General features: G+C 40.2%; 1 protein-coding gene across 2 annotated transcripts in view; it reads right to left on the bottom strand.

Annotated features, from left to right (window-relative positions):
• The window catches only part of LOC142497935 (phospholipase A2 inhibitor gamma subunit B-like), a 133,294-nt gene that overhangs the window by 13,655 nt on the left and 102,673 nt on the right, over positions 1–16,966 (bottom strand). The window contains exon 1 of one of the 2 annotated variants that reach the window (XM_075606401.1): positions 815–868. The exons of the other annotated variant lie outside the window; for it this stretch is intronic. The gene's annotated coding sequence lies outside the window, so the exon portion shown is untranslated. Of the gene's footprint in view, positions 1–814; positions 869–16,966 lie in introns of those variants that run through there. 2 annotated transcript variants of the gene reach the window in all.

Here is a 16,966-nt window from a genome sequence, read left to right as displayed (position 1 = left end):
CTTCTGGAATGCCCTTCCCCTCAATACCCGACTAGCACCCTCTCTATCAACCTTTAAGACCCACCTTAAGACACATCTGCTTAAAGAAGCAAATGAACAGCACTGGATAATCATGGGCACATGATACATAAAGCTTGGCCCCCTGCAGACGCACTTACCAGAATTCCCTCCTACTATCTCTATACGTTCCTCTACCTACCAATTAGACTGTAAGCTCCTCGGAGCAGGGACTCCTCTTCCTTAATGTTACTTTTATGTCTGAAGAACTTATTCCCATGATCTGTTATTTATATTATTTGCTATTTATATGATATGTATTACTACTGTGAAGCGCTATGTACATTTATGGCGCTATATAAATTAAGACATACAATACAATATGATATTCTGAATTGTAACGCAATATTCTGTGATATCAGTAAGTAAGGTAAAGCTGGGTACATCTGTATGTTAACAGTGAAGCATTAAATATAAGCAGGACGCGGGTATCAGATACAGTATAACAAGATTGCATTAAGGCTGCTTATTAAAGGAGTGTGTCCTGTTATCTCCTTTCTCACTATCTCTTGTTGTGTGTTTGTTTGTACACAAAATGAAGAGACATCAATTCCCCAATAAAGATATCCCCCCTTATTCAGATTGGAACATTGTGTTCCCTGGAGCAGCTGTGTGCGGGAGAATGACCTGTAATGCAGATCAGCTGTCATTGGGACATCCACTGGGACAGAGGTACTGGGTAATACCCGCTGAGACACCTCTATTAACAGCCATACATTAATACTACATTAACAGCATATATTCATATAGTACTCACCTATTAGTTATTCTGAGATAGCATTAATCTTCAGATGTGCTAAGCAAGGATTCCTCATCTGACTGTAACAGGGGTATTTCAGATATTAATATAATGTCTATAAGTAAATAGGGCGTATTTATATTAAACACGTGAAGCTCACTGTTTACAGGCTCAGGATCTGTTTTGCAGAATAAATTGTTGCTGCAGGAGACAAGTGTAAATACACAAAGATAAATACTTCTGTATATGTTGTCAGAGGTCTAATTGCCTTGTAATACATTCCTGTTTTATATATTTCTTATTTCCTAACATTAAGGGATTGTGTATAAAACTGTGGGATAAAGTAATGAAAGAAACTGCACCAAATTATTCAAATAAATCATGTTATTCTCCTGCCATCTTCTTGCCCCAGTCTTGCAGACTGATATAAAATCTTAGTGCTGCTAGTGCGCTAATGTAGTCATTTGTTAATGAGTTTGACTAAGATACAGTTGTGTGTTTGCTGTATCATATGGAAGACATACTGTATAAAGAGAAAATATTCCCTTAGACTGAGGTTGCAAACCCAACTTGTACGCCCTCTATGCCCTCTATGCCCTCTACGCCCTCTATGCCCTCTACGCGGGCCACAGTCAGATTTTCCAGAGAACAGAATTAGAGTTTACGTTCCCCCCCCCACGCCGGTCTTGCGGGCCCCCCCATTTCACACCTCGTAAGCCCCCTCTATTTCCCCTCCTCTTCCCATGTATCTCTCCCTTACATCTTAATCCCCTCTCTTCCTCATTCATTCACCCCCTCTCCTCTCCTTTCACTCCCCCCCATCCATCAATTACCCCACTACTCGATCAAACTTCCTCATACTCTTTCCCTCCCCCCTACCCCACACACACAACTCCCTGCACAAAAATACATACTAAAAAATCCCACCACCCAAAATATAAAAAAACCTTCCCACCCGAATACATACAAATACCCTCACCCCCAAATACATACAACCTCCATCCAGCCCCAAATACATCTAAATACCCCCCACCAAGCCCCAAATACATATACAGATCCCCCACCAAGACCCAAATACATATACAGATCCCCCCACCAAGACCCAAATACATATACAGATCCCCCCACCAAGCCCCAAATACATATACAGACCTATTTCGGTGGTGGAAGGGTTAACCAGGCCAATTATAAAGGTATTATGCTTGGCTGGTTAACCCTAAACAATTTTGAGACAGAAGGCGTTAAAATGTATTGCAAATATAATTCCATGTTTTCCCCTCCACTATCTTTATTGTCCCTATTTTGCAGCTCAGAAGCTAGCTGCAGTTCAGACCACAGACGTTGAAACCGCAAAGTCAATTGAATAAGTGGTCTGCGGTTTAGCTGAAGTACCTTCTTGATACATGGTATCCTACCGTCTCGTTATCCACTTAAGGTGAATTGGTGGCGTGCGTCTGCTGTTACCGATCAAAGCCCGCACGGATACATTGTATGCCGGCTTGTAACCCACATCATATATATATAGATAGATAGATAGATAGATAGATAGATAGATAGATAGATAGATAGATAGATACATTGTATCTCAATGGTGTTTTAAATGCAAAGGCTGGAACCCTTTCCTGCTTGTCCGGCAATGAATCCATTAACATGCCCATATGTTATGGATGAATGAGCTGAGGGATTTTTTTCATCTCCGTACTTCAAAGGGCACCCTGCTAAGTCGATGTCCCAGTGTCTAGAGAAGTCCGGAGTTGAAAAGCCTCATAGACCCCAGGTGTTAGCGTGGCCGGATTATTCCCAAGTACCAGACACCGGTATGATGTATGGGCGCTTCACACTTGGTAGCCAAACCCTAGACTTGCTGTCGCCAGGTAAGAGGTTGGGCTCGGTATGCTAAGTAGCTCAGGTGTGAGGTTAACGCATGCTCTTAGCAGACTGGGAAGCAACGTCTGCCCATTCTATGAACACCTGGAAAGCCTGGGATAGGTGGGAAAAGTTGTTCCCACAGGAGGATTGGCTGTATATGTTAGGAATAGGGCTCTTAACCCTATAAGAATGCCTGCAGCCCCATCCTAGTCAGATTCACGTAAGATCAACCAAGAAACTTCCAAGTTTTAGTGTCAGCGGTTCCGGAGTGTGAGGGGTTAACAACATCGTAACAAAGGATTGTGCCCCTCTTCCAGAATTCGTTTGAGCTAAGGATTCCCGAACGAATCCTGTAAGGACATTACGAAATCTTTCCTTTCGGTGGAGATATAGGGGAAGCAAGTTGCGTCCCTAGCCAAGGACTGTCGCACGGCTCACATCGCACACCCACTTACATGTGTGCAGGGGTGTCCAGAGACTTTGTTTCGTTCTGTGGACATTTCATTTAGTTTCCCCATCCCATTAAGTGTTTATTGAGTGTAATTGTGAAGTATTGTGTGTTTGTCTTAAAAGGAAAAAATTACAATTTATTTTACCCTCCTTGTTGTGCTCAATCCAGAATCCCGGTATTAAAGTGTTGGTAAGACCTGGTCAACCATGACACCCACACACCAAGCCCCACATACATATACAGACCCACCCACCAAGTCCCAAATACATATACAGACCCCCACCAAGCTTCAAATACATATACAGACCCACCCACCAAGCCCCAAATACAAATAAAGACCCACCTACCAAGCCCCAACTACATATACAGACCTACTCACCAGGCCCCAAATACATTCACAGACCAACCCACCAAGCCCCAAATAGATATACAGACTCCACCAAGCCCCAAATCCATATACAGACACACCCACCAAGCCCTAAATACATATACAGTACAGACCCCCACCCACCAAGCCTGAAATACATATACAGTACAGACCTCACCAACCAAGCCTCAAATATATATTAAAAAAAACACCCATGCACATATATAAAATTAAAAAAACATCACTAAATACACACACACACACACACACACACACACTTATGTGTGTGTATATATGTGTGTGTGTGTGTGTGTGTGTGTGTGTATATATACAAAAACAAATAAAGACAAACTTACCTGTCTTAGAGATGTTATCAGGCCTCTGCTGCTCAGGCTCTCCCACCAAGTTCTTTGCCTGTCTGCCGGTTCTCTTGTTGCAGCACTCGCCCAACTGCGGTCCTCACTCACTGATTGTCCCACAATGAGCTTCTGTGCTGGCACATGCTGGGCCTCTCTCTCTTGCTGGTGCACACAGTAATCTAAAGCGAACTTGCTTCCAGTGCGCGACGGGCCTCCCTGATGTCGACAGAAGCTTAGTTTGGGACAGTCAGTGAGGGAGGCCTCACATGGTACACCTCAAATCCGATTGGTTGGAGTATCATGTGATGGCAGCCATTTTTTTAAAGGATGTGACAACTTCCCTTTACGATGATGTCACATCCTTTAAAAAGAAAATACTGTCACATGGTACTTCAGCCAATTGGAATGGAGGTGTACCATTTGACCCTCAAGTGTGACGTTACAGGCTTTATATAAGGCCTGTCCCGTCTCATTTGAGCCCAAGAAAACGATGAGAGCACCTCAGCCACCTATTGGATTACAAAGAAAGAAGGACAGAAAGTAGAACAGAGAGAAGAAAAGCACTAAAGAACTTACTGAAGTAACATCGGCTATTGAGGTGCATTGCGTCGCGAACCAAGAGTTGCTGCTGTTGATGCTGGAGTCGGATTTGGAGGGTGAAGACATCAAACGTATGAAACACATGGATTGTATTTTATTTCATTGTGTATTTTTTTTAGGGTAGCATTGGCATTTTTTTTATATTCAAATAAAATGTCTTATTTGCTGCTTGTTTTTTTATTTGCAGCTTTCCCATTGCCTGCCATAGTAGAAAAACATGCCCAGAGGGTATTATATACCACTGTGCCAATCAATTGGTTTATGGGAATTGTTTTATTTTATTATTAAAATTTATTGTTATTTATGTGGTGCTTGTTTTTTTTATATGCAGCTTGCCCATTGACTGCCATAGAGGCAATCCATGCCCATAGGGTATGGTGTGCCACTGTGCCAAACAATGGGTAAAGGAGGTGGGGTTAGTTGCCGTGGGGAGGGTGATTAGGTCTCCTGGGTGGGTATCAGGACTGTGGGTTAAATCTTTAATGACCATATTAGTAAATAAGCGCTACGGTGATAAAGGGGTTAGTGCTCAGTAGTTAGTTTTTTTTAATTTTACTGCCCACTGAAGAAGAGGAAGAAGAGGAAGACAAGGAGGATAAGAAGGACGAATACGGCCTTCATCCTGGCAGGGGTAAGTAGAACTTTAATTTACCATATGGTGGCTAGGTAATGTTTTGGTTATGTTTTATTTTTAAATGGGAAATTGAGCTATTATCCAAAATGGATAATAGGGATTTTGCCCATTACTGTACTGTATGTGTTGGAGGAGGAAGGGGGGGTTGTTCAATGTATTGTATTGATATGTTTATTGGGGGAAAAGAGTGAGCGAAGGGGGTAGTTGCTCCAGGGTGGGTGGTTAGGCCTCTCGGGTGGGTAGTGGGAGGGGTTAACCCTTTCATTACCATAGCGGTTACTAACGCTAAGGTTGTGAAGTGGCTAACCCCTCCCACAACCTTCCCGGTAGGCCTACCCCCCAGACTGGGGCAACTACACCATTCACTCCCCCCCTCTACCCCCAGTAAACCAGGTAGTCTGGCTTAACCCCTTCATTGCTTTAGCAGTTAGCCGCTAAGGTAATGAAGATGCTTTAATTTTATTTTGATAACATAGCATGGGGTCTCTGGAGCTAAACCCCAGTGATTTCCGGTCCGGGGACCCCATGCTTCACGATTTACAGGCCACCTTATGGGGAGCCAGTATCTGCTTGCTTTGGTTAACTCTCCCGATAACGTGGGCCGCTGGGATACTGACACCCCATAACGGGGCCTGTAACTTGGGAAGCAGGGGGTCCCCAGAACTTAAATCAATGGGGTTTAGCTCCGGAGACTCCCTGCTACAATAATTTATTATTAAAATAAAGTAAAAGCCCCGCAATCACCTGTTAGAGGCGTTCAGGTAGAGTGACTGATTCAGTCTCTCTTACTGCACGTCTCTTGCAGACGGGTGGAACCCTGTAGGATGGGTGAGTCCCATTAAAACGGAGGGACCTCCGCTGGGTTATTCCAATGGGCTATTACAGCTTGCTGTGGACTATCTCGCGGGTGAATGCAACATGGTCATGGACTTTCCTCAGACAGCGGTTCACAACAGACATTTGCACCTGTATCTATTCAACAACAAAGTATTATTTGTGAAAGGCTGTAAAATCTTCTAAACGTGTGAGCGTATCAGCTGCTTTTCTTTGAAAACGTTCAATTCCATTTTTGAAACATATTAATGCACTATTTGTGTCTTTCTGTGTTTATCACTGTATATACCTAGGGAGGATTTGCGCCCCGGTACATTTAGGAGAGTGTGCTAAAGCCACCTTAGAAGGTTTTACCTGGAGCTGCCTTCCATTTAGGGATTTTATACATAATTTTGCTTTCCCAGCATCACTTGGGCCTGTAGTCATAATTTCCTCCTTGCTTGAGATGTTGTGTAACATCTGGTTATGTCATTGGGTGGGGGGAGGAATGCCTACATGGGGTGGGGAAGATTCCCCCAGTTGTCTTGCTCTCTTCTTATGCTATGTGTCTAGAAACCGCCATTTCCCTCACCATTTGGTCCATCCTGTCCAAAATCAGCTCCTTTCACTGTGTCTCTGTATGTCTGCAGTGGCACAGGTGCAGGTGTATGTGCGTCTATTACAGGGGGATCATAGCTGAACCTTACAAATTCACCCGGCATTGCCAGGCTGCATCTGACCATGTTGCCTGTTGCAGCACAGCAGCTTGATATCTTTATTTTGGTGGGGGATTGTCTGAGTTGGGCAAAGCTGGGTCCACGCCTCCTCGCACCCACACTGGCAGTAAATCGTAATACATCTGTGTCATATTACATAAACCTCCCTACACAAACACACAGTTGCATCACTAGCGCTGACTAATACAGACCTATACATTAACACTTATTTACTGCTGAGTTCATGCAATTTTAAGGTATGCAAGTGAGAATGAATATCTCACCCCATTTATGTAAAAGTCATTAGAAGTGAATAAAGCAGTAATTTTAAAAATTATCACTACAATAATTATTTTCTTAATACCAATTTTAACTCAATAATTTCGACCTGTAGTGAATCCAGCCCATTGACATACTGTATGTAACATCCAGGTTGAGCTTGGTGACTGATTCATTGTGCAGCTGTTAGTGGTTAAATTATTGCAAAATACAGCAATCATTACATATCCCTGAGTGTGTCTGCATATCTTCCACAGGTCCACATTTACCCCATTGCCACGTCATGAATTAGTTATGCTGCAGACAAGGATTCTGGGAAGTGACATGGAAATGAGTAACAAACTGATATTTGAAGATTACTAGAGACTATTTATCAATGTCACACATCTACAAAAGTGGGAGGAAAAATCACCAGATTTATTAAAGAAAATACTCAACTTCCAAAAAATTGAATATTCATGGATTACTGGGTATTTCTTGTGCTGTGTTTTTTTATCATTATTGACTCCATTTGAACCCAAAATACTTTAGTTATACACTTGAGGGTTGTGAATAGTTTATATTACACACTTCCCATTTGGAAAATATGGTACTACAGGATCAGGTCACAAATTCCTGACTTGGGAACATTGGGTTAATCATTTTGGTTATCAAAATTTCCTTTGGGGCAAAAAAATTTCCCCCAAATGTCTAATGAAAATCATATTTTCTTTGATTCACCAGGTGCAATTATAATGCCCCAGCATTGTACCACTTCTGCCTTTACATAACCCACTATTGGGGGGATTGATGGGGCTATGTTAAGGGATATCAGAGCTTGATCCGAGTTAAAGGTCTTTGACTTGTATAACAGACAAAGCCAATAACCTTCTTTGCATAAAGTCAAAAGATCAGTTTTGGGGCAAAACGAATGCACCTGATGTACTGTTGGTTTAAATAGAATTTGTCTCCTGGATTTTCACCACATTTGACTTGATACTGTACAAAGACGACCAATGTATTTTTTCCACTATGCGGACTCTTTTCTGTCACATGCACATGGGGAGGTTCTGAATCACTTCTTTCTGTATGTCACTGTCTTACTGTAAGGAGAATTATAGTCCATTAAAAAAAGTTCCCTTTCTGTCGATACCTGCAGATCATACTACAGAAAGAGGTGCAATATTAGTGTATAGTTGTGATTACAGATGTGCTGCAGCTAACACGATTGCCCCTGTTTATACATTACGGTGGGGACTATATAATACAATTTATCAGAGCCTCTCCGGGCAAAGAGACATAACGCCCACCAATAGCCATGCAGAAAATGATGTTACCTAATCATCGTCTAATGCGTTAACGTCTGCAATAACGCCGGCACCATCTCTATGTCTGTGTCTATAGAACAGAGACTATTAGGGTATTAACTCTGCTATGAGAACAGGATCTTCCTCCCAACGCCGCACCTGAGATCCACATGATAACTCAGCGCATCCCCAGGCTGGTAACAGGTTCTCAGCACTTCGTGGGACTTTTACTGGTTATGTGCTGTGTCCTGTGTGCTGTGTGCTGTGTTCTTTGTGCTGTGCAAACAATCATGTGATAATAACAGCAAAACAAGTCCAAAGAAGCAAAACATGAACATTATAATTATGACTATTTTGTCTCTAATGATCTATGTATAATATATATTGGAAAATTGATGTCCTCTTTGGCGCTGATCTTTACTTCGTGCTCAGCGCAATATGTGAAAGAAATATAAAAAAACAGACTACAATGTGTAATACCGTTTATACAATTTAAACAGCCACACCTCTGTGAATGGGTATTATAAATGATATGTGAATACCGCCAATAAATCCCTTCAGACCGTGATGTTGCTTGGTGATGGACTCATTAACCCTTGGTGTTGGTAATGAAATGCACCTTTATCATAGGGAATTATATCTGAAATGTAACCCCTTAGATTAGCACCGAGTGCACAGTCATACATCAAGTGAACTTTGTAACTGGATATGACTCACAAGAAGGTGAAGACTTTATAACAGGATAACTCTGGTGGTTAGTGGGAATCTTGTAATACATAACAAAAATGAAATGATACATACATTCTTTAAGGGGTTGAATGTGAGAAATGATTTCTATCTCTGAGTCCACCAGAGACTCAAATGCTGAGAAGTTGGTTCTAATTCTGATCTCACTTCTCAAGACTTTACCTGGCACTTAAATGTGAGAACTCTTCTCTAATTCTAATCTCACTCCTCAAGGCTGTATGCCCCCTCCCTTCTTCTGCAGCTGGGCTGGTCAGAGCTGGTAAACACTGAGAGCGAAAAATCTTTTAACCCACTATAACTTTCATGCAGCTTTCATACAGACAGAAGACAAAATGGAAGACACAAGCGCAGCACAAGGACTAGAACAATAACAAGATGGCTAACAAAAATAGTCAGACAAAATGGCTGCTTTGACTCTAATGTTGTTATGTCAGACCCCCTAATGTCTCAACTTCGTTAGTCCCTCCTCTGATTCTTTAAAACATTGTTTTTTGAGAATTATTAGCATGATTTTAGTCCAGTAACACGTTTGGAGGCACAGGGGTGCTCCATCATCTCATAATGCTGCTTGAGGGTGTAGGACAGTGCACGAGGGTGCCTGCCAAATGTAGTCATAGTCTCGTATGGCGTTACAGCCAAATTCTTTTCCAGAGTTAGAACATTGTACTAGGGACTTCAAGGGACTGCTGTAAATTGGTTCTGCAAACAATGGCATTATATCTGCAGAGGGGGTTGCATATTTGTGGATCATGCCTTTGACAAACGTAACACAAACATAGATGACAACGAGTATCACAAGCACACACATACCGCATTCAAAAATTTCGCTCCTAGTGATCCTACCAATCCAGCCAGCCCCAAAGGGTCCCAGTCTGTGAACTTCTCTTCCTACGTCTTTCTTGAATTTCTTTTATTTTTCCTAACTCATGCTGTACCTTGCCATTCTGATCTTGGATGAAAATACAACATTGGTCTTTAATTAGGGTACATACACCTCCTTTTGATGCTAAAATGTAATCAAAAGCCATTCTGTTTTGTAAGGCGATAAGCCTGATCTGAACCTGTTCTTGGTTTATTGATGCAATAGATGTAGTGGTATGATTGAGGACATCATCTAACACATCTGTTAATGTATTAAGCTTGTCATATAGTAACCCACCTCCTACATTTAGAACTAAACTAACCCAAAATTGTTCTTTCCATAAACTACTTTTCAGTCCTGCAATATTTGGTGTTTTTCTCTTGTTTCTGGTTGTTGGAGGCACTTGACCCATAAATGATTGGTGTTGCTAGTGTGTAAAAATGGATACAAAAATGCTAGACCTTTCTGTTGCTAGCTAAAGAAAAATGGCATCTCTACCATCATATATTTTGAGAATTAGCACAACATTCTATTACTGAGAATTTGTGATGTGTGTGGGTGAGATGGTGAATTAGTGTAGTGTTACCTTAACCATGGTGATAGATATCTGCGATGTATAAGGAACACAGGCAGATGAGTATTGCTGACAAGGCTCAGTAGAGCATCATCATGACAATCCTGTCATCTCTCTGTGGGTTATACCTTCGCAGACCCAATGGTGCATACATCTTAAAATTCTAACTTATACACACTATAAAAGAATAAAGATATTGAGTATTTGAAAAAATGAAATGTTCTGATAAGACCAGGCCTCAGCCTGTTTTCTTATTTTCCTCGTTGCTTAACGGTGAAAGTTTATGTCTCGTCAAAACGTTAACTTGATGCGGCTGTGCTTTAGATGACTTTGGTCTTTAGTGGAGCTGGAATGAGTTTTATGTGAACCACGTGGATCCAGGAATCTCTGACACTTTAATTGCTGTATTGGTTGTAAGTATGGTCCTTTTCATCTGGGATGAAGAGCATGCTTGTTTAGGAACTACTTGACCTTTAACTCCGTCTCGTGTAGGTGGACTTTTATCATACCTTATGCCTAGAGAGACTCATAAAATATATTAGTGGCATACAATACTTATTAATTTTTTTATTACCAATAGATGGTCCTTAATTTGTTCCTTTGAACTACTGTTAGTCATAAGTCATCCCATAAGTGTCTCATATTGAGATAATTTATACCTAGGAATAAATTCTTGTATCAATGTTTTTACTACTGTCTTAACAACCGCATATAGACAGAGGTATCTCCTATTAATGCTCCTCATATTTAAAACTAAGCAGCTAATGTGGACTTGACTGTACTACAATCTAAGTTACTAAGACTTTGGGCCTCAGCCATTGTCAAACCAATTGCTTCCATAATCAACTCTATCCTGTCTGCAGGCCATATCCCTAAGACCTGGAAAACTACTAGAGCTGTCCCAATCTTCAAAAGTGGGGACAAAAACACTGTCTCAAACTATAGACCAATATCTCTTCTCCCAATACACACTTGCTCTCATTCATGCCTCATTGTAATCTCCTCCAATGCAAATGGTATCAGCCTTTTCATTAAATACTAACTAACATTAAAACGTGCCCCACAAATTAAACATCCCAATAGCCTGCACTCATGGCTATTATTCCACACACAGTCACTCCTACCACCCATTGTGGCCAAGCACTGCTATCTACAGCACTTATTCCCTCACCTGCTATCTCTGTAAATTCCCCTCAAACCTTAGATTGTAAGCTCTTAAGGGCAGGGATTTCCTTTCCAATTGTCTGATTTTGCTGCACTTACTATTCTATTATAATTCCCTCTAATGTATTATTTGTGAAGTGCTGAGTACATTTTTGACGCTATATATATAAATAAATTCATACACTATTATACTATCCAAAGTCATGGACAAAAATGTGTTCACTCCCAATTAAACAATTACTATACTAAGACAAATGCCCCTAGCCAATTCCAGTCTGGCATCCACCCCAAACACTCCATTGTAACTATTCTGCTAAAAATGTGAAATGCCTTGCATATAATGTATACCCTGCTCACTTATGTAATTGTATTTGCAACTAGATATCACCTGTCCTTTAACTCTATACCTAGAACATATCCAAAAACGAGAGGTGACTCCCAATGCACCACTTTGGCAAAACATTCAACAAATATTTTAACAATAACTACTGCTTATAATAAAATAGAACACCTATGGAAAAAATAAATGGTTAAAAGTTATAAAATATATCATATATTCAGATAATAGTCAAATGCTTTTGTATAGGACTTCACACTAAATTTCTTGTAATATAAGCTCTTTGCACAGTGCCGTACACACTGACAGCGTTAATTTTTTTAAAGACACTCAGAGAAAAATTTCAGAGCTTGTTTATCTAGGGCAATTTGCCAGCCCGGGCGTTTCGCCAAAAAGACCTTGAGAGTGCCGAGCAGATAACAAGACAGCTTCTCAGTCTTCTAAATATTAATTACTGGATTGTAATAAAAATTGAGTTCTCTCCACAGCAATAAAAAAAAAATGTATGGCCTCTCAAAAATAAAAATGGGACAATTAACTAAACTGAGTTTAGATCAACTAAAGAACACACCATATATAATTTAAACAATACGTGCAAGCTTAAAATCTCTTTGCAACATATCCTAATCCTATAGAAATGCAATTGACGTATTTTTACTGGTTTACACACAATACAGAAACCACAATACAGACACACAAAGAACATAGACACAAACTTCTCTCCTACACAGTGAATCAACTTCTCATAAATAACCTGCTTTTAAAACTATTTTTTTTTTTAATGCTCCGGAGCTTTTGAGTTAACTTTTTGAATCTTTTGCACATTCTTTTCGAGAAAAGGGGGGGTTTTGGCGCGGTCTGTGCTGCTGTTATTCTGATTCTCTTTCTAGTTGCCATTAGAACAGAAGGAAAAACAATATTTTCTGGTTTAAAAGACCTATTCGTGTGGCCAGTACGAACAAACCTTTTAAATTCCATTCCTTTTCTTCTACTCTCTTAGGGCTGCTCTGCAATTACTGGCAACATGTCCTACCTTTTTACACTTATAACACTTTCTGTCCCTTCCAAACAACATACACAGTCTCGAATTGTATCCCAATTTCTGCATATAACCTTTCATTAAAAAAAACCCTCAATATCTACTTCCTCAACACCATCGTATGTGTAACAGGGGATTAATCCCTGTTCAGTAATGTGCCTTTAATCCAGCAGTGTGGTGGTTAACCTCTGGTAGTTAATTACTAAACACCACCTGCCTGATTGAGATTGTTTACAAAAACCTGTCTGTTCAGACAGGAAGGGACTCTTTAGCTCTGACTGAGAGCTGACCCTTGGAGCTGACCCGTCTTGAGCTCTGCCCAGCAGAGCTGATTTCAAGACACAGGGAAAACTACTACACCTGAAGCTGAACCAGGAAGTGACAAGATTTTCCCTCCAAGAAACAGATAAGACTTTTATTCTTAAGAGACTGCTTATATCTGTTTATTTCATGTTATATGTTTTGGGGCTGCGAGAACTGCTTGACTAAGGGAGATGTGAATTATTGCATAGGATTTCACTAGAAATACTCCCAAGTGAATAGAAGCTTTGTCCCCCCCCCCCCTGTGTTTGCATGAATTTCCTGATGAAAAGCAAAAGGCACAATAAAACCTTATTATAATTTCACATTATAAACGACTCCAACTGTGTACCTCTGTGAACGTCCGTCTACAGTATGCCTTGATTATCTATCGGCAAATTCACTTGCTATTTCTTTCCTATTCACTTTCTTTTTCACTTGTTATTATAATAACTTCTGTCCTGGCAATGGTAAAAATTAATGCAACGGGACCCTCCTGTCCCTCAACAGAATTCTTTTGACCCATATTAACGTAAGGTATGTTTCCCTGTGGGATTTAAAAACACACGAGACGGCGCTCCCTGAGCTTATCAATCCCACAGAAAAAGACTCCTCTTTCATTTAAACATATGCGCAATTAGTTGATAATAGTACAAATAGTGCCATTCTCTGGCCAACACAATATATTTATATTGTCTCTTTTCGTTCTCTGTATTCATTCTTTATTATTTTCGTCTGCAGACACACAATCCTTTGAGAATTTTTGGCTTCCCATTATTCCCCTGTTACAGAAACCAAATTTAATTGACCTGTACAATACTTCCTCGGCTACAATAATCAATGTTAATTGACAATGTACAATACTTCGGCTACAGCAATCAACTGTTAATTGACCTGTACAATTTAGCGTTACAATAATCAGCGCAAGCTGATTACGTACAACTCTTTTGGCATGTTATTGTTCTGAATAGTGTAAATATGCAAATAAGGACCTGTCACAAAACTGTTCCCCAATCACATTTTCTCACCATAACTATACCAAAGAAAAACTTGAATCACTTCAGCGGGTCCAACTCAGTCCTGATAAACCTTATACTTTTATGACATGGATACAGATAAGACCTTCTAAACAGATATCCATGAATACCTCACTTAGTATGTTAATGACAAGACAGAGCAAATGTACAATCAGGGACCCGTCCTGCTCAGACAACAAAAATATTTATCACAATCCAGGACGGTCTGAAAACAATCCCTTTAAGCATACAAACAGTCACCTTCATCACCAAAACACCAAAACTTTTAACGGGACTCTTACCTTAGCCCCTAACAACTCTTAACAATTACACTTTAAAATGAATACAGGAACAGAGAATAATAAATTCACGTGAAACTGCTAGGGATTCTTACTCATCACATCAGATAAGACACCGTTCAAAAATCAGCTACACTCACCACTCAAAAACAATTTAATCAGGCTGTTTGTCTAAAAAATGTAGGTAGCCCTACCTAGATTCATATGAGCGCTCAGGTTTGAGTGATGGAGGAGTGATTCATCCGGGTGCTCGATTCCGATGATATTGAGTCCCTATTCGGGCGCTATCTGAGAAAAGCGTAAATAAAAAACACAGTCTGAGGTTATTTTTAAACAGAATAACACGTGAATTTATTCAGGTCATGTGCACAACGGAGACAGCTTTTGAAAAAAAGCTCTCTAACACTAACACGATTTGCCATATATTTATACCCTAAAACCTAAAGCTCCACCCCTTTATGGGGGGGCTTGCACATCACTAAATATGACATCATTTTGTAATACATAACAATGCTAAAACTGATGTAAGTTTGCAATACATAACAAATGATGAAAGTGTGCGTCACCTAAAATGACATAATCTTGTAATACATAACAAAAATGAAATGATACATACATTCTTTAAGGGGTTGAATGTGAGAATTGATTTCTATCTCTGAGTCCACCAGACACTCAAATGCTGAGAAGTTGGTTCTAATTCTGATCTCACTTCTCAAGACTTTACCTGGCATTTAAATGTGAGAACTCTTCTCTAATTCTAATCTCACTCCTCAAGGCTGTATGCCCCCTTCCTTCTTCTGCAGCTGGGCTGGTCAGAGCTGGTAAACACTGAGAGCGAAAAATCTTTTAACCCACTATAACTTTCATGCAGCTTTCATACAGACAGAAGACAAAATGGTAGACACAAGCACAGCACATTACAACGTAATTGACAGACAAGGACTAGAACAATAACAAGATCGCTAACAAAAGTAGTCAGACAAAATGGCTGCTTTGACTCAAATGTTGTTATGTCAGAACCCCTAATGTCTCAACTTCGTCAATATATTACCAAGTGAATGTGTAACGAAATTTTAAAAAGAAATTAAATCACAAATAACCTGCACCTGAGTCACCAGTATTTATTGATGGAAAACCACAACTCCAATTATTAATAGTAGGGTGTATGGGACTCATGGTGCATATAGTCAGGGTAAAAACCCTTTGGATCTGTAGCAAACCAAATAGTAGATAGATGGTAACAGCAGTGAGGAGAATGATGTAATAAACAAATAAAATATAGAGTCCACCTAATGTTAATATGTGCTATTCAGAGCCCCCCCAAATATTACAGGGAGTGAACATCATACGTGCAGCCACCATTGACTAACACCCATGGTGCAGCTGGTGTGACTGTGAAATATATCCACAGCACATAGGCTATAGTCAGCAGGGTAGATAGTAGATATCCTCATTGACTGAATGTCACTAAACCAAATAAAGTAGTGACATATTGGTACTGCCAACAGAACCAGATGACTACAAACACTGTATTAAAACAGCTCCAAGTAGGAGACTGACAACATTGCGCGTCCTACGCACGTTTCCCTCCAGCTATGGAGCTTCGTCAGGGACAAAATTTGCAGGAGGGGGGAAAGCGAAGCATATATATACCTACTCGTCTCCATAGTAACGATTAGTGCAGAACCGCCATTGTGCATGCGCAAAACAAGTGCACGCAAATACTGAATATAAACATCCAGATGTAATAATAGTAAGCGCCCATATAGTTAACAATAAAGGTAGCCAGAGAAGCTGTCAGGAAGAACAACCCGATCAGTAAGCATTACCTGATGGTAGTCGAACGATCCATGTCGGGTTGAAATAGCTATTGCGCATGCGCGATGAAATAGAAAATTTCCGTGCATACCCCACAAGAGTGACTACTGCGCATGCGTGGGGAAATAGAAAATAAATTAGTATATTCCCCTTTAAAGTCACTATTGCGCATGCGTGAGGAGATAGAGAATAGACGGATACAGACCCCACTGCATAGACATTATATGCGCATGCGCACAGCGGAAAAGAAGCGTCCACTGCACAAGTATAGACTGTTAGTCAACAATTACTTGGCAAATGCAATATGATCATATGGGGTTCTACTGGCAGCTTAATTCATGGCACCAGCCTAATAAAGGAATGGGCAACGACTCACTATGTATATAAAAACAAGTGCTATGCACAAATTATACAATGGATGTAAGTATTAGGTACCCCCAATGAAAAAGGCAATGTGTCACTTTAATACAGTGAAAATACAAATAAAATTAAGTTGAAAGTGTGTATACATACAAAATCATTGTCATATCATAAAGACAAAGTGTTACAGTAAATAGTATGCATATTTTAGTTACACACAAAATAAACCCAAACGGGCTTACAACATTAGTAATATTGTCACTATTTCGAATAAATGTAA

The sequence above is a fragment of the Ascaphus truei genome, chromosome 6, assembly GCF_040206685.1.
Source record: "Ascaphus truei isolate aAscTru1 chromosome 6, aAscTru1.hap1, whole genome shotgun sequence".
Lineage (NCBI taxonomy): Eukaryota > Metazoa > Chordata > Amphibia > Anura > Ascaphidae > Ascaphus > Ascaphus truei.
Note: the sequence above shows the minus strand (reverse complement) of the source record. Positions and strands in the feature narration are given on the sequence as shown.